This window comes from Felis catus, chromosome D4, assembly GCF_018350175.1.
Source record: "Felis catus isolate Fca126 chromosome D4, F.catus_Fca126_mat1.0, whole genome shotgun sequence".
Lineage (NCBI taxonomy): Eukaryota > Metazoa > Chordata > Mammalia > Carnivora > Felidae > Felis > Felis catus.
This window is the reverse complement of record NC_058380.1, coordinates 8,426,217-8,444,345: the sequence shown is the minus strand read 5'-3', so window position 1 is coordinate 8,444,345 and position 18,129 is coordinate 8,426,217. Positions and strand designations below refer to the sequence as shown.

Below are 18,129 nucleotides of genomic sequence, written 5' to 3'. Positions count from 1 at the left end.
TTAAAATTTAAAAAGTTTTCAAAACTAATGTTTAAAAAAGCAAAAAAATTTTGCATAATTACAAAATCAGTATTCGAAAAGTGTAGAAAATTCACAAAATGCAACAAACCCAAATGAAGAAAATAAAAATAATCATCTCATTATGCAAGCTATTAATTACTGTTCACGTTTCGGTGTATATTCTCTTGGGGTGTGTGTGTGTGTGTGTGTGTGTGTGTGTGGAAAAATTCCTCTTTGCACAATTTCATCCCATTATTTTATAAATACATCTTTTAATTTAAGATACTATCGGGGCACCTGGGTGGCTCAATTGGTTAAGTGTCTGACTTGATACTGTCTCAGGTCAGGATCTCACGGTTCGTGGGATCAAGACCCATGTCAGGCTCTGTGCTGACAGTGGAGCCTGCCTGGGATTTTCGCTTTCTCCCTCTCTCTCTGAAAATGAATAAATAAACATTTAAAAAAAGAAGAAGAAGAAAAAAGTACATGAATAACTTCCCGCATTTTTAAGTAGTCTCTTGACATGACTGTTAATGGATGTATGTTTCAGAGGGACATGCCATTTCCCTACAGTTGGACCCCAAGTCCCTACCCTGGCGTACTATTTTGGGATGACAGAGCCCAGCACCTGTATCTGTAACTCTGTCCCTGGTGACTCTGATGACAAGACATTCTTGAGAACTCCAGTTAACAGAACCTCCATACAAAATAAGTATCCTAACTCTGTATTACAGTAAAAGAGACTCTAATTCTTTACGATTTCCTCCTACGTGGGCCATCAACAGACGAATCGGTATTTCTGTTCCCCCGTGACATTTACCTTTTGACTGTTTTCTTTTACAATTAAGAAAAAAAAAACTCTGTAAATAATGTGATCATATGAAATTTAACAATTCAGAAAAGAAAGCCCAGAAGCAAAAAGAATTCCGAGGTATAACCACTAATAGTATTTTGGGATAAAATCTCCCAGTAATTTTTTTCATATATTTTTATCTCTCTCTGTATTATTTACAATAGTACTGAAGTCTCCTGCTTTACAACCTATTTTTTTTCTTTTTTCCTTTTTTTTGAGAGTGCGTGCGCGCACGCCTGTGAGTGGGGAAGATACGGGGTAAGGGAGACGGAGAATTTCAAGCAGGCTCCGTGCCCAGTGTGAAGCCGGACGCGGGGCTCGATCCCATGGCCCTGAGATCATGACTTGAGCCAAAATCAAGAGTCGGATGCTTAACCAACTGAGCCACCCAGGCCTTCCTACAGCCTGCTTTTTCATGAACAATGGTTAGCTTTTTCTGGTCAGTACCTTTCATATAGAATCTCTCAACTACACATAAAGCTATAGAGCCCATTAATTACGGTTTCCTTTTGGTCTTGTTTTTCCAATTTGTTCCCAGAGGCAACAGTTTCACAGACTTAGGAGATCTTAATTTCAACAAGATTCCTAACCATGTTCCTTCAAATTTTGGACCTAATTATTTCCTTGTCAACTTCTACAGGGGGTCAAAAGTACCAACTCTATTCAACTACAATTTTCTATATTTGCATTTTATTCCCTTCAAAAGACATTGGGTACTATTTTGAAACTTCAAAAATGTTTTAAAACTTTGTTAGATAAAAGCTTGCAACAAACCGGGTATAAAAAGGGAACACACCTCAACACAGCAAAAGCCATACCTGACAGTCCTTTGGCTGACAGCGTACTCAACAGTAAAACATTGAAAGCTTTTCCTCTAAGACTGGGAACGAGACAAGGATGCCCACTGTCGCCATTCCTTTTTAACAAAGTGTTAGGAGTCCTAGCCAGAGCAATTAGGCAATACAAGGAAATAAAAGGCATCCAAATTGGAAAAGGAGAAGCAAAATTGTCTCTATTTGCAGACAACATGATATTATCTATAGAAAACTCTAAAGACTCCACCAAAAAAACTGTTATAACCAATGAATTCCGTAGAGTTGCAGGATACAATATCAATATACAAAAATCAGCTGTGTTTCTAAACACCAACAATGAACTACTAGAAAGCAATCCCACTTAAACCTGCATCAAAAAGAATAAAACATTTAGGAATAAACGGGATCAAGGAAGTGACACCAGCATCTACATGCTAAAATCTGTAAGACGTTGATGAAAAAAGTTGCAGATGACACAAATAAGGGGAAATATATCCTGTGCTCATGGTTTGGAAGAATTAATATGATGAAAATGTCCCACATTACCCAAAGCAATCTACTGATTCAGTGCCATCCTATCAAAATTCTGAGGGCATTTTTCACAGAAAAACGATCCTAAAATTTGTATGGAACCACAAAACCCCCAATAGCCAAAGCACTCTTGAGAAAGAAGAACAAGGCTGGAGGCGTCACACTCTCCGATTTCAAACTGTATTACAAAGGTGTGGTAATTAAAACATTATGGCATTGTCATAAAAACACACAGATGAATGGAACAGAAGAAAGAGCCCAGAGGTAAACTCATGTTTATATACTCAACCGAAATTACAACAAAGAAACGAAGAAGGTGTAATGGAGAAAGGATGGTCTCTTCAATAAATGATGCTGGGCAGAGTGGACATCCACACGTGCCTCTGGGTATCCACTGGACCCCTTACACCATGCCCAACAGTCAACTCAAGATGGATTAAATTGTGGAACGTAAGATCTGAAACCATAAAGCTTCTGGAAGAAAACGGGGTAAACACTTCAACATTGGTCTTGGCAATGATGTTCTGAACTTGACACCAAAAGCAAAGGCAACAACAGGAAAAATAAAGAAGCGGGATGACATCAAACTAAAAAGCTTCTGTGCCGCAAAGGCAATACCAACAAGGCGAAAAGGCAACCTACAGGATGGGAGAAAATATTGGCAAATCACACATCTGATAAGGAGTTAATATCTAAAAAATATATAAAGAACCCACACAGCCCCACCGTAGGAAAAAAACCTAATCGATCTGATTAAAAACTGGGCAACGGAATCGAACAGGCACGCTTCCAAAGGCATGCAGATGGCCATCAGACACATGAAAAGACGCTTCATAGCGCCCATCATCAGGTAACGCAAATCGAAACCACAGCGAGACATCACCTCCCACCTGTCAGAATGGCAATCATCAAAAAGCAGAAGATAACAAGTGTTGGTGAGGATGTGGAGAGAAGGGAGCCCTCGTGCACTGTTGGCGGGAATGTAAACCGGTGCAGCCGCCACGGACAACGGTAAGGAAATTCCTCAAGAAGTTAAAATAGAACTAACCATCTGATCCAGCAATCCCGCTCCTGGGTATATAATCCAAAAGGAAGTGAAATCATTATCTCAGCAATGTCTGCACTCCCATGTTCATTACAACGATATTCACAGTAGCTAAGACAGGGAACGAGCCTGTCTGTCAACAGATGAATGGATAAGGATGTGAGAAATACTTTATGTTAATATATATATATGTATATTCCATATTATATAATATCTGTTCCCCACAATGAAATATTATTCAGCCATGAGACAGAAGGAAATCCTGCCATTTGCGACCACATGGATAGAACTTGACAGCATTATGCTAAATGAAGTAAGACAGAGGAAGACAAATATAGCACGTTATCGCTTACACGTGGAATCTTCTTTTAAAAAGTCAAGCTCCTAGAAAGAAAGAGAGAGTAGAAAAGTGGTTGCCAGGAGCTGTGGGGCAGAATAGGAAAGGGATATAAATGTTCAGCTACAAGATGCACAGGGTCTGAGGATCTAATGTATAGCATGGCGACTACAGTCGCTAACAGTGGATTGTATAATTGAAATCTGCTGAGACTATTGAAATGTTCAAATGTACCAAAAAAATGAAATGAAATGAAATGAAATGAAATGAAATGAAATGAAATGAAATTTCTCAGACATACTAAAAAAAAAATACCAGAAGATATTAGATAATATTTACCCAGCTCTGGTCTCTTGGCCCCTGTCCAATTCCCTCTGATCTCACAGAGACAGCCAGCTGTGGTCTGTGTCACCCATGTGTGAGTTCTTTGAATCCTGGGCATCTAAGCTGTTTGGGCTTTCAAAGCCTACAGTAAATTCCTTTGTTCAACACACAGTCTTTTGAATGTTCTCAACCGTCTCCACACTTTGGGGGAAATCTGAGCTCTTAACACAGCCAAAAATAAAGGGTGCCTAATTTAGCAAACAGGATGCGTGCCACGTGGAAAAGTATCATTTTTGGTTAACAAACAAGATTATGACGACCAAGTAACACGGCTAGTCTGGTGTCACTCACCAACTGACTCCAAAGGAGACAACCGCCTCCAAAGGAGACGACGGCCAAAGAGAAGTTCCAACAAAGTTTTAGGTTACAGCAGTATCCATGCAACACATAACCAGCCTTCCAAAATAAACAGTAATTGTACCTATCAGCTCTATTATGTTTGCTATTTGAAAAGTCCAATATTATTACACTACCGACACTACAGTCACAACTCTTTCAGTCTCTTGTGTAACAAGTTTACGATGTATTTATGGGATTTAGAAAGTAAGAAGCATCCAGGAAGCAGCATCAATTAATTCCTGCCTATGATGATTTCTGTCCCAATGGCTGCCAGGAAAACATTTTCTTTACAAGCCACCCTTACCTTTAAGTGGTTAAATGAATACGTACAAATAAAGAAAATGTCTGTGTTCCCATGCGAGGTATGAGGATTTTTTAAAAATTTGTTGTCATTATTTTTTTAACGTTTGTTCAGTTTGGAGAGACATAGAGAGACAGAGCACAAGCAGGGGAGGGGCAAAGAGGGAAGGAGACACAGAGACTGAGACAGAGACACAGACACCGAGCTTCCCAACGCGGGGCTCGAACCCACGAACCGCGAGATCACGACCTGAAGGATTTTTTTCAAACACACTTTTCAAAGGACAAGAAATTTAATTGTTGACTTCTCCCTCCCCTCAGTGTCCAGAAGAAAGGACTCTGGAGGACACTGTGTTAAACGATCCAGGCCCCTCTAACAAAGTGCCGTAGAGTGCGTGATTTATAAACAACAGAAATCCATCTCTCACAGGTCTGGAGGCTGGGAATTCTGAGATCAGGGTGCCACGCATGGTCAGGCCCTAGTGTTGCAGACTGCTCGCTTCTGGCGGTGTCCTCACATGGTGAAAGTGGTAAGGGACCTCTCTGGGGTCTCTTTTATTTTTTTTTTTTTAATTTTTTTTTCAACGTTTATTTATTTTGGGGACAGAGAGAGACAGAGCATGAACGGGGGAGGGGCAGAGAGAGAGGGAGACACAGAATCGGAAACAGGCTCCAGGCTCCGAGCCATCAGCCCAGAGCCTGACGCGGGGCTCGAACTCACGGACCGCGAGATTGTGACCTGGCCGAAGTCGGACGCTTAACCGACTGCGCCACCCAGGCACCCCACGAGGGAATCTTTAAATCCAGCAGATACTTTTGCCTTTGGAGAACATTTTGGCAAGAAGCGCCTTTTTTTTTTCTTTTTTTTTTTTTTAATGAAAAAGCTTTTTGATCTGCAGGCATCATTTGTTTACAAGATGCCATTCATTCTGTAGGGCCAGGAAGGCTCCCAGAGGAAAGAAAAGAAAGGCCCGCTGTTTAGAACATAATTAAGTCTAAATGGATGTTCACGTTTGCATATTGGCTCCTTCCGGCCGCTCAGGGTAGAAAAGGTGGGAGGAGAGGGGTCAGAACCAGGGCTCTGGAATAAAGAGGTCCCAGTTGGGTAGATTCCAGAAGCGAAGCACAGGGCGGGGCGTATAGGAAGGAGGAAATGCCCTCTATTCCTAACAAAAGCCAAGTCCCTCCGGCAAGGCATGAATCGTGAGTCAAAAGGGGACTTCTTTCAAAGGACACACTTATCCACACTGTTTGTGAAGAGGGCAGCCGCTCTGGCTTAAACCGCCATGTTTTGTCATTTTCACCACAAACAAAAAGATGCAATTTTCTCTACCACGTAGATATTAACCGTGCTACAGCCATGGCTCTCATCATTTTCCTTTGATTCTCGAGCTCGATTTCGGCTTCTTCGTACCAAGCCATTACTTTTCAATTTCAGCATGCAGTCCTACTCGCGGATCAATAGACTGCGGAGATTCACCGTTTCCTTATTGTTGTTCCTTCCAAAAGACCAGATTGAAGGGATCTGTTTTTGTTTGCTCGCTTCTCGTAAATAGCTGCTATTTACAAGAGATACTGTCTGTAGTGCTTTCCATGCAGAGTTTATTTACCAAGCATCTTTCTTTGCAGGAAAGGGTAATACCTGTCTGACTGCATCACCTGTTCTGGCCACATGTCCCAAAATTGTACCAGAAAATACACAACTGACAGTATGATAATCGCGGTGTGGATTTCTTCTTCTTCTTCTTTTTTTTTTTTTTAAATAATATGTCAAACTCTAAACACTGTAGCAGACATGCTTTGGGGCTATCGTGACTCATTTACCGACAGCCTCTTTTATTTTTTTCTCTAGCTCATCAGCTCAAGTTTGCCAAATCGAGCTCAGCGCGCTGGGCACCTAAGGAAGCGATCTATTTTCCTGTAGTCAGTACACAAAGGAGACAACGAAGCAACGACTCGCCCCATTCAATTCTCCTTCCCTTAGCTTCACGGTCTGGGTGCCCCCCCTCTCGGGATGGAAATGGGTTAGGGAAGACTGCACTGTTCAACAGCTGCAAGCTGGTCTTCTCTCTGAACATACCCCCCACACGTATACTTGCAGGGGACTCTGCTGCTGAGTGAAATTCAACTGAAGGACGGCCCTTCTTATTTCTCATACAAGCACGTTTTCTTAGGAAAGTAGCAGAAGGATTTAGACCTACAGTAGATTCCTTGAGCGGTCGACAGAGCACCATTACAGGATACTGGCTATTTCTGGGGCGCTTGGGTGACTCAGTCGGTTAAGCGCCCGACTCTTGATTTCGACTCAGGTCATGATCTCACGGTTTGTGAGTTCGAGCCCTGCGTCAGGCTGTGCGTTGACAGCGTGGAGCCTGTTGGGATTCTCTGCCTCTCTCTCTAGTCCTCCCCCGCTCGCCCTCTCTCTCTCTCTCTCTCTCAAACCAAATAAATAAACATCTAAAAAAAAGACACTGGATATTTCTATTGTACGCATGGGAAAACTAGACAAACAGACGGCTTCACCAAACGTCCAGCTAATTTCTCTCTCATACTGTTTTTGTTTCCTTTTGGGGGGGGAAAAAAACAAACAACAAAAACAAAACAAAACTTGTCAGCATTCCTTGAAAGCAACTGCCAAATCAGCCTCTCTCAAAACACAAGTACTGAGGCACTCTCAGAAACTGAATGTTCGACTTGCTTTGCTTTTCTCTCCGAGCCTTGCAATTTGCAATCCAAACCTGTAATTCATGATCCATATACCACTTACCTAACACTATTTTTGTCCAACCAAAACATTAGTACAAGGCACTGGGGAGAGCCATTCGGGAGTATTTTCTATACTTGTTACATCTATAAATCTTTAGAGACTTCTGCAAAAAAAAAAAAAAATGGGTCACAAATTTTATCAAGTTTCTGAGGCGATTTTCATGCATATCTTAAAAACCAATTAAACACTTACTGAGATGATCAGCATTGACCTAAACATGTGAAATGGCCTCACCATTTGTGAAGGTAGGTTTGGAGGGAGGTTCATTCATTTGTTTGAAGGTTGAGCCAAGTCCCTCATCCCCGTGGGATTCTCATCCTCCCGCCCTGGTGCTCCACCGCTGACAGCAAAAGCCCAGAATCTAAGCACTGTGTGGTCTCCAGTAAGCAGAAGGAACAGGGGTCAGCCTTGGACAGAGGGATAATTGACTGACCCCGCGCAGGACCAAGATTCTAAGCAAAGGACATCAGTGAAAACTCGTTGGTTGGCAAGTGGTGGAAATTCAGCTAAGTTGAACTGAAAGAGAAACGCTCCGGCTCACAAAACTGACAAATCAAGGATTAAAATTCCATTTTCAGGAATGGCCGTGTCCAGGATCTCAAAGGATAGCGCTGAGACACCCTCTCTCTACTTCTCCCTCTGTTTCCTAGCTCTGCCTCCCCATGTTTCTATCACTGTCTCTCTCTTTCTTAATCCCTATTTCTCGCTTCAGGCTTCACGCTCAGGAGGACGAGATGACCCATCACAGAACAAGATTACCACCAGCGTCTCCGGAACGACACTGCAACCACCCCAGCAGAGCCAATCTTTCTAAAACGTTCCAACGAAAGCCCCAGACCGAACCTCATTGAACCCTGTTCAATTAAAGACCCCTTCCTGAGTCCGTGGTTCTGGCCAGGGGTCCGTGCCCATTGACCAGACTCGAGTCAGCCCTGTCTGAACCCAAAGGAAAACTGGGCTTCTGTCAGCAGAAGAAAGAAGAGTAAGGACAGACCAAAGCACAGCTGACCAGTGCTGAGAGAGAAGTGGAAACATGACAGAATAAAAGGGAACGGGAAGTACAAGTGAGAAGATCTGTGTGCCTCAAGGGGCCGACTGGGGAAAGGTGAGCCATGGAAAACACACATTCAGCTGTGTGGCTTCTGCAGTGTTTGAGCTGTGGCTAGCCCAAACCCACGTTTTGCTCCCAGCAGCAGACTGAGTCAACACTTCCGGTCCTGGATCATGTTGCAGCCCTGATGTGGCACGTTTTTACCAGCTCCATATTCCTGTCCACACTCGCTGAGAGCATCTGGCCCTGCTCACACCTCCTGGCATTCTGTTTCTACCACTGGATTCCCGTATCCCACCCAGCAGAGCATCGGATCCTGTGTCCCACCTTAGTTAAGAATGAGTTGCCGGTGGGGCGCCTGGGTGGCGCGGTCGGTGAAGCGTCCGACTCCGGCTCAGGTCACGATCTCACGGTCCGTGAGTTCGAGCCCCGCGTCGGGCTCTGTGCTGACGGCTCGGAGCCTGGAGCCTGTTTCGGATCCTGTGTCTCCCTCTCTCTCTGACCCTCCCCTGTTCATGCTCTCTCTCTCTCTGTCTCAAAAATAAATAAATGTTAAAAAAAAATAAAACAAAAAGCATGAGTGGCTGGACAACAGGGTCACGCAGGCTGAAGGAAGAGGCTCAGACGCCGTTATACAGTGGATGGGCTCTGGGGCTCTGAAGGGAGGTCATCCTGCAGAAACTGCTGATTGCATTCCTTTTCACACCCAAAAAAGTTCTGGAAATAGACGGTTACCAGACAGGAGGTGGGTGGGGTGGGTGGGTGAAACGGGTGATGGTGACTAAAGAGTATGCTTATCATGACAAGAAGAAAAAGAAAAGGGGGCGTCTGGGTGGCTCAGTCGGTTGAGCATCCCACTTCGGCTCAGGTCATGATCTCGCGTTTGTGGGTTCGAGCCGCACGTCGGGCTCTGTGCTGACAGCTCGGAGCCTGGAGACTGCTTTGGATTCTGTGCCTCCCTCTCTCTCGGCCCCTCCCCTGCTCATGCTCTCTCTGTCTCTGTCTCTCTCTCATAAATAAATAAAACATTAAAAAAAAATGTAATGACATTTAACAACTTTAATCAACATTTAAAAAATTTTTTAACGTTTTATTCATTTTTGAGAGAGAGATAGAGCACGAGCAGGGGAGGGGCCGAGAGAGAGGGAGGCACAGAATCCGAAGCAGGCTCCAGGTTCTGAGCTGTCAGCACAGAGCCCGACGCGGGGCTCGAACCCACAAACGCGAGATCATGACCTGAGCCGAAGTCGGATGCTCAACCGACTGAGCCACCCAGGAGCCCCTTAAAATCAACATTTTTATGGTTGCTCATGCCATATTCCCTACATTCTCCAAACAACTAACTCTGGGTAAGCATTAATATAATCCAACATAAAATGTTAAAAACTGGAACAGCAGCCTGTACTGTCAGAGCATAATGTTCAGGGTACTTCATTTAGCCAAGTGAAAACTTAGCATAATAGGTAGACAAAAAAAAAAAAATCTCTCTGGGATTCTCTTTATGTATTATCTGTAAATGGATGAGACAGAAGGACCCTAAACTCAGTTGAGCACATCTGTACCTGTTCCAAGGCACAGGAAAGAAGGTACTTTGTACCTGACAGACTTGAGATTTCAAGTCACATAAAAAGACCACTTCAGATGACAAGGAGCATCTTTTGCTTTTTCAAAACAACTTAAAAAAATTTTTTTAATGTTTATTTTTGAGAGAGAGAGAGAAAGAGAGAGACAGCACAAACGGGGGAGGGATAGACAGAGAGGCAGACCCAGAATCCAAAGCAGGCTCCAGGCTCCGAGCTGTCAGCACAGAGCCCGACGCGGGGCTTGAACCCACGGACCGCGAGATCATGACCTGAGCCGAAGTCCAAAGCTCAAGCGACTGAGCCATGCAGGCACCCCAATACAACTTTTTTTTAAAAGTTTATTTATTTATTTTGAGAGAGAGGTGTGGGGCAGAGAGAGAGGAAGACAGAGAATCCCAAACAGGCTCCACATGTCAGCACACAGCCCGACTTGGGGCTTGATCTCATGAATGATGGGCTCGTGACCTAAGTTGAAATCAAGAGTCGGACACTTAACCAACTGAGCCCCCCAGGTGTCCCACGATAGGGGACTTTTACTTTTTTTTAAATTTTTAACGTTTATTCATTTTTGAGAGACAGAGAGAGACACAGCATGAGTGGGGAAGGGGCAGAGAGAGAGGGAGACAGAATTGGAAACAGACTCCAGGCTCCGAGCTGTCGGCACAGAGCCTGACGCGGGGCTCGAACTCACAGACCATGAGATCATGACCTGAGCCGGAAGTTGGACGCTCAACCGACTGAGCCCCCCAGGCGCCCCAATAGGGGACTTTTAGATCGAGCTTTTAAGATCTCAAAGCTAGCTCTTTGTAAGATCTAGCTCTTTTCCACTCAAACATGGATTTGACAATAATACTACCCAGCTGTGCTACCTTACAATGAATTATTCTTGTCTTCCTTTTTTTTTTTTTTTTTTTTTGAGAGAGAGAGAGAAAAACTCACCTACGGTGGTTTTCTCAATGACACGAATCCGTAATTGGCTGGAAGCAGGGATATGCACGTGCCTCCTTCGTAGCTCAATCTCTTTGCTATTCTGTTGTTTTCTCTTTCACATTTATATAGCTGGTTCATCGGGTGCAAAATGACTGAGCACGGGCTAAATCCAGCCCTCAGGCATTTTCAAATTTGGCCATCCTGTGTCTTAAAAACCAGAAAATTTCACAGGAAATGTGAGTTTCTGGCTAAAAGTGTGCATCAGGATATCCCTGGGTCTGAATTTCTCCGTGGCAACAACCACCACAAGGGAAGGAGCTGCTGTCGTGTTTTGAATGCAAACGGATCTCCAGGGGGCCAAGGCGGCGGACTTCTCATATTTGCAACCGGCCCTCTTCGGGGCACTTCTGTCCCCGGCCTGGGCCCTGCTGGCATTTGAGCCTGTGCTCCCATATCCCCCAGGATCCGCTAGAAAATTAAGCGGACAGCAAGTCTGCAACTTAAAATATCCACAACCCCCCTTCTATTTCCAAGCGTCATGAAATCAGAAAAGCTACAGAAAATGGTAGACGAAATTTTACCATGCTACCTTTTCAATCACATGTTAGTTGCATTTCGAGCTTATAGAAGAAGCTGTTGATCTTCTTGGCAGCGACTTGACTTGGCTATTTTGTGCAGATGCTCAAGAGAGCACATTCAAACTCTAAGTCTACAGCTCTTAGATAAGCTCTAGGGATGGGTCAGGATCATTCCTGAACAACTCACCTGCCCAGCACTGTGGGGCTGCTGACTGTCCTGAGTGTCATTTCAGCTGCGAAGATGAGTTTCTATCAGGGCATCTACCTCCCCTAACCCTCCCCTACAGCTAGAGATGATCTAGGGACCTCAGGAGTGTGACCTCCATAGATGAAGAGCAATCCTGCCCAGCAAGGATGCCCATAGCATGGCCTGCATTATCATCCTCTCCTCACAAACTGGCCCAACCATCTACTTCCATGACAAACGGGCCCAAGCATCTACCTCTGTGATAAGCAACCAATGGGTATATCGAGTTGAATGAATGCTCCTTGGTCGACATCCATCTGTACTCTCCTCATGTGGAATGGTGTATACCATGGACTCAAAGCCAGGAGGATTACACTCAATGATATTGGTTACAGGCAGTGTTTTCATGGCCAAAGCCAGCAGGCGTTGTGTTTTTTTGCTTTGTTTTTGTTTGGTGTGTGTGTGTGTGTGTGTGTGTGTGTGTGTGTGTGCGCAGGGGGTGACTTAGCTGAAGCTTTAACTACACGCCAGCTCTCGAATGAGCACTGAGCTTAGAACTCTTGATACTCTCATTTGAAGGATGTTCCACATAAGATTAGGGGCCCACGCTGAGAAACTTCCTTCAGATCTAATGCCAAAAGGAGCTTTGCTTGATAGAGTCTGCCTGCTGGCCACTGCTCTGCCCCTGTGGGCATTGGGAATCTTGTAAATTGATCACGTTTGCCCTTCTGCTTGGGTGCCAGGATGCTGAGAGCCAAAACCATGGGTCTGCAGTAGTATTTGTGGGTCCTGTGCTATGCAGGTTGGTGTTTTAATGTCCTCTTGGCCTCAGTTCTCTGTGCTTTCTGTATTGTCCCCGATCTGGAAGTGTATGGATTTTAATTTTCTTCCAGAAATATGTGTGGAAACTCCACTTTCATGGCGGAAGAAATCGGGAGCTGGATTCACGGATGGAGGACGGACGAAAAGATCGATCTGTTGATTCCGCCGTTACTATATGAAGATTTAACAGACGGGTTAAATCGGTCTGCAACTTTCTGCCTCACTTTCCACACAATAACCACCCTCCCCCTCCCCCGGCTCTGAGCAGCAAATACAAGGACTTTTGGAAGCAACAGTGTGGGTCCCATATGCTGAAAGCAGATGGGAGCTGCACTGTCTTCATAGTAGCATCTGCCCAGGAACCAAAGTGAAGAGGAGGAGGCTGGGGGAAAGAGCAGGAGGGGAGATAAACACAAAAGAGCAATCAGGAGTGGAGAAGAGAGATACTTCCTGCTACCAGTCTCAGCCACGGTTAAAAAGCAAGCACATATTTATGAACTGCTCCATTTGATATTTTCACATCCGTGGTGTTGTTTAATTCAATCCCCACTGCCGGGAGGTGGTGTGATCTCTGCTGTACAGATGAAGGTGAGATAGAGACACAGTTTCCTCCGAGTCGAATTAGCGAGGCCAATGTTTATTGCCCCTATCAGCATCTGCATTCCAGAAAGTGGGGAATTCTAAAACATAGGACTTTGTTTTTTCTTTTTCCTTTTTCTTTTTGTTTTAGAGAGAGAGGGAGAGAGAAAACACCAGAGTGAAGGAGGGGCAGACAGAGAGGGAGAGTAGGACATTCTTGAAGAGCATGTTCTACACTGGAGGACAAAACGAACAAAGACAGAATTCAGAGGTACTAGACTGAGAAATGACAGAGAAATAACTAACAGAGAAATGACTTAGCTGCAACCAGAGAGACTGATTACACAGAGAAATGGTTTTTTTTTTTATGCCCAGCACTACAAAATCATGACAGCCATGGCTTTTATGTGTGTAAATGCAGAATTCCCTTCTTTGGAGACTAGTTTTCCATTATTCTAGGTTGGGAAAATTATGCCCAAAACTTTTAAAAAATACTCGAGCTGATCAATAACTGTCCGTATAAACCAGGTAACTATCAATCACACAATATATGACTTATCACAGTAAAGCAACAAGAACACCAAGTTTACAGTGATGTCAGCATCAGACCTGAGTAAGACATCCCTTGTGTCTACCGCCCAACCCATCCCCCAGCAAAAAGTTGGCATCCACGCATGGCCTAAAGCACCTTCATGGGAGCTGTGGGATCCAGCCCTGTACACAAAAAGACAGAGGCAGAGTCTTACCCCACCATGTGTCAGGTGCCAGGTACAAAGATCTTGGTTCCAGCAATGGACCCTGCAGGGACCTATGAACTAGCGCCAGCCCTTCTCAACTGTGGTCTGAGAGTCCCCAAGAAAACACTATCTCGGATAATCACCTATGGATGAGAGCACTTTGGTGGAAATCCAGGTTTTCAGTGGGTACGTGTCAACACACTGTCAAAGCAAAAAAATAAAATGCGAATTTGGACACACTGGAGGGGGTAAGAGGAACAGTCTGACTTTACCCACATCACTTCTCTTCCAAGAAAGCACATCTTAAGGCTAGGAGAGATCTTCTTGCCCATGATTTCTACCACGGGGGAAAGTGAGAGTGTGTAAGTTCCCAGCTTCTCCAGCTGTGCGGAATGCTGCCAAAGATGTTCACTTCTTTTTCACCCCGTTCAGACTACCGAATCATGAGAAGCATGACTGGGAATGGGAAGAGACTAGGAGAGCGGCAGACAGGGCTCACAGAGGACATGAAAGGGACAAGAATCCTACGAACTTGGGTTATGGACTCCATCAAGAAGCTCACTAACAAGCCGCTGGGGACATCTTGCTCATGGATCTCTGCAGATGGTCCACAGGCATGTTCAAGGCTCTGCACGCCTCACTCACACACACCTCCCCACTATGGCCAGCTCTCTGTGTGAGCTCCTGATGGTGGCAGTGAGGGCAAGCTCCGGCAGGTGGCCGGTGAGCGTGTAGAAAGCCAGCCCCAAATCGTGGGCCAAGAAGAGACCACACACTTAAGCTTCGGCATCATCTTTTGGGAAACAAAGGAAAACCATCAGTACTTGACCTCGAGCATCGCAAGACTGAAAGAAGAGATTAAGGGTTAAGAATTCTTGGGGTGCCTGGGTGGCGCAGTCGGTTGAGCGTCCGACTTCAGCTCAGGTCACGATCTCGCAGTCGGTGAGTTCGAGCCCCGCGTCGGGCTCTGGGCTGATGGCTCAGAGCCTGGAGCCTGCTTCCGATTCTGTGTCTCCCTCTCTTTCTGCCCCTCCCCCATTCATGCTCTGTCTCTCTCTGTCTCAAAAATAAATAGACATTAAAAAAAAAAAAGAATTCTGCCACATAAGGAAGCAAGAAATGTAGAGCAGGTATATCCAGAGAAGGTCTAAGACAGCCTCAGAATCCCTAGCAGGACTGATGGAAGGTATTTCTCTCCCAGTTAGTAAAGACTGGAGTAGGTGATACTTCTTCAAATGTGAAGACAGCTACGCTGCAAATTTCAAGGAACATGAAAAAGCAAGGCCATGTGATATCACTGAAGGGTCACAATAATCTTCTGGTAACCAATGACAAAGACTAGACTATGATTTACCCAGTAAATAATTCAAAATAGCTGTTTTAAAGAAACTTAATGAGCTATTGGAAAACACAGAAAGATAATTCAATGAAACCAGGAAAAAAATACATGAACAAAATGAGAAGTTTAACAAAGAGGCAGAAATCATAAAAAAGAATCCAATAGAAATTCTGGGGCTAAAGAATACAATGAGTTGAAAAAAATGCAATGGAGAATATCAACAGCAGACTGGATAAAACAGAAGAAAGAATCTGTAAGTTACAAGACAGAACTTTGAAACTGTCCGGTCAGAGGAGAACAAAGAAAAAAGAATGAAAAAGAGTGAACAAAATAATATACATAAATGGAGGGTACCTACATAAATTTATATGTTTGATTATTTAAAAAACAAAGAGTGAACACAGCATATGTGACCTATAGGATACCGTAAAAAGAAAAAACGTGCAAATTACTGGAGGTCCAGAAGGAAAGAGAGGGAGAAGATGGCAGAAACCTTCTTTAAAGGAGTAAATCTCCTTTCCTCTGGAGAGAGACTTGGTATCCAAGTTGATGACATCCATAGTACCAAATAAACTCAAGGTGAAAGAATCCTCCCCAAATATATTATAATAAAACTGCAAACCAATCAACGAGAATTTTATTTTTTTAATTTTCTTTATTTTTAGAAAGTCAGAGACAGCATGAGTAGGGTAGGGGCAGGGAGAGAGAGTGAGAGAGAGAATCCCAAGAAGGTTGTGCACTGGTAGCACAGAGCCCGACGTGGGGCTCAAATTCACGAAACCATGAGACCTGAGCTGAAACTAAGAGTCCGGCGCTTAACTGACTTAGCCCCCCAGGCACCCCAAAGACAGAGTATTTTAAAAGCAGGAAAAGAATAAAAAGCTTGTAACTTGCAAGGGAACCCCAATTAGAATATCAGCGGATTTCTCAGCAGAAACCTTATGGGCCAGAATAGAGTAGGAGGATATATTGAAAGTGCTGAAAGAAAAAACTACCAAGAATACCCTATCCAGCAAAGTTACGCTTCAGAAATAAAGGACAGGAAAACTTTTCCAGACAGAGAAAAACTGAGGAAGTTCACTGCCACTAGACCTACCTTATAAGAAATGCTGGAAGGATTTCTTTATGATGAACTGAAAGAACACTAATTAGTAACATGAAAACATATGAAAATATACCATACACTAATTCAGAAATGCCATCATTCTATAATATGGCAGTGTGTTAACCACTTAATACTAGTTTAAGTGTTAGAGGACAAGAATATCAAAAATACCTATAGCAGGGACACTTGGGTGGCTCAGTCGGTTAATCATCCGACCCTGATTTCAGCTCAGATCATGATCTCATGGTTGGTGAGATTGAGCCCTGACTCGGGTTCTGTGCTGACAGAGCAGAAACTGCTTGGGATTCTCTCTCTCACCCTCTCTCTGCCCCAAACCTACTCGCATTGTCTCTGTCTCCCTCTCTCTCAAAATAAATACGATTTAAAAAAACTATAAAAAAAACTTGGCTAGGATATAATGACATCCAAACCATTTAAAAAATAACTATAGCTATAACAATTTGTTAATGAATACACAATAGAAAAATAGGTAAATTGAGACATCAAAACCAAAACATGGGGAAAGGAGGCTATAGAACACAGTTTTTGTGCAATTGAATTGTTGGTGTAAAATTGCCTGTTATAAGGTTTTTTTTAAAGTTTATTTATTTATTTTGAAAGAGAGAGAGAATGCGCACGTGCACATGATCATGGGGGGCAGAGAGAGCGAGCGAGAGGATGCCAAACAGGCTCTAAGATGTCAGTACAGAGCCCAATGTGGGACTCAATCCCATAAACCACGAGATCATGACCCGAGCAGAATTCAAGAGTTGGACGTTTAATCAACCGAGCCACCCAGGTGCCCCATAAGATGTTTTATGTAAGCTTCATGGTAATTATAAAGCCAAAACCTATAGTAGATTCACAAAAGATAAAGAGAAGGGAATCAAAGTAGACCACTACAAAAAAAAATCATCAATTTACGAAGGAAGACATTAAGAGAAGGAACAAGGAAATACAAAACAGCCAGAAAACCATCAATAAGATGGCATTAGTAAGCCCTTACCTATCAACAATTACCCCGCCAATAATTACTCTAAATGTAAATGGATTGATTTCTTTTTTTTCTGTTTCTAGTTTTTATTTAAATTCTAGTTAGTTAACATATAGTATAATATTAGTTTCATAAATGGATTAATTTCTAATTAATTTTCAATCAAAAGGCAGAGAGTGGCTGGTTGGATAAGCATATGCAAGTACATGCACACACACACACACACACACACACACACACACACACACACGGCCCAACTATATGCTGCCTACAAGAGACTCATTTCAGCTTTAAGGAAACACACAGGCTCAGAGTGAAGGGGTATAAAAGGACCTCCCATGAAGGGGAAACCGAAAGAGCACCATATCTGTAGTTAGAGCAGAAAAAGTAGACTTTAAGCCCCAAACCATAAAAACAAAGGAAGTCATTTTAAAATGATAAAGGAATCAATTCATCAAGATGATATAACAATCATAAATATATATGCACCCAACATTGGAGCGCCTAAATATATTAAGCAAGTACTAGCAGATCTGAGGGGAGAAATAGATAAAAATACAATAATAGGGGACTTCAATTTCCAATTCTCACTTCAATACCCACCCAGATAATCAATAGGGAAACACTGGATTTAAACTATACTTCAGATCAAATGAACATAATAGACATCTATAGAACATCCTATCCAATGGCAGAATATACATGCTCCCCAAATACCCACAGAACATTCTCCAGGATAGATCATACGATATGTTACAAAACAAGTCTTGGCAAATTTAAGAAGACTGAAATCATACCAGTATCTTTTCTGACCACAAAAGTAGGAAACTAATAATCAATAAGAGGAAAGCTG

At 43.4% G+C, this 18,129-nt stretch overlaps 1 protein-coding gene across 10 annotated transcripts in view; it reads right to left on the bottom strand.

Moving 5' to 3' along the window:
- The window catches only part of LOC101100603 (histone-arginine methyltransferase CARM1-like), a 294,777-nt gene that overhangs the window by 151,045 nt on the left and 125,603 nt on the right, over positions 1-18,129 (bottom strand). Inside the window, exon 4 of one of the 10 annotated variants that reach the window (XM_045043487.1) lies at positions 7,372-7,474. The exons of 8 other annotated variants lie outside the window; for them this stretch is intronic. The gene's annotated coding sequence lies outside the window, so the exon portion shown is untranslated. Of the gene's footprint in view, positions 1-7,371; positions 7,475-10,944; positions 12,773-18,129 lie in introns of those variants that run through there. One more of the 10 variants, XM_045043490.1, reaches the window with a different exon arrangement.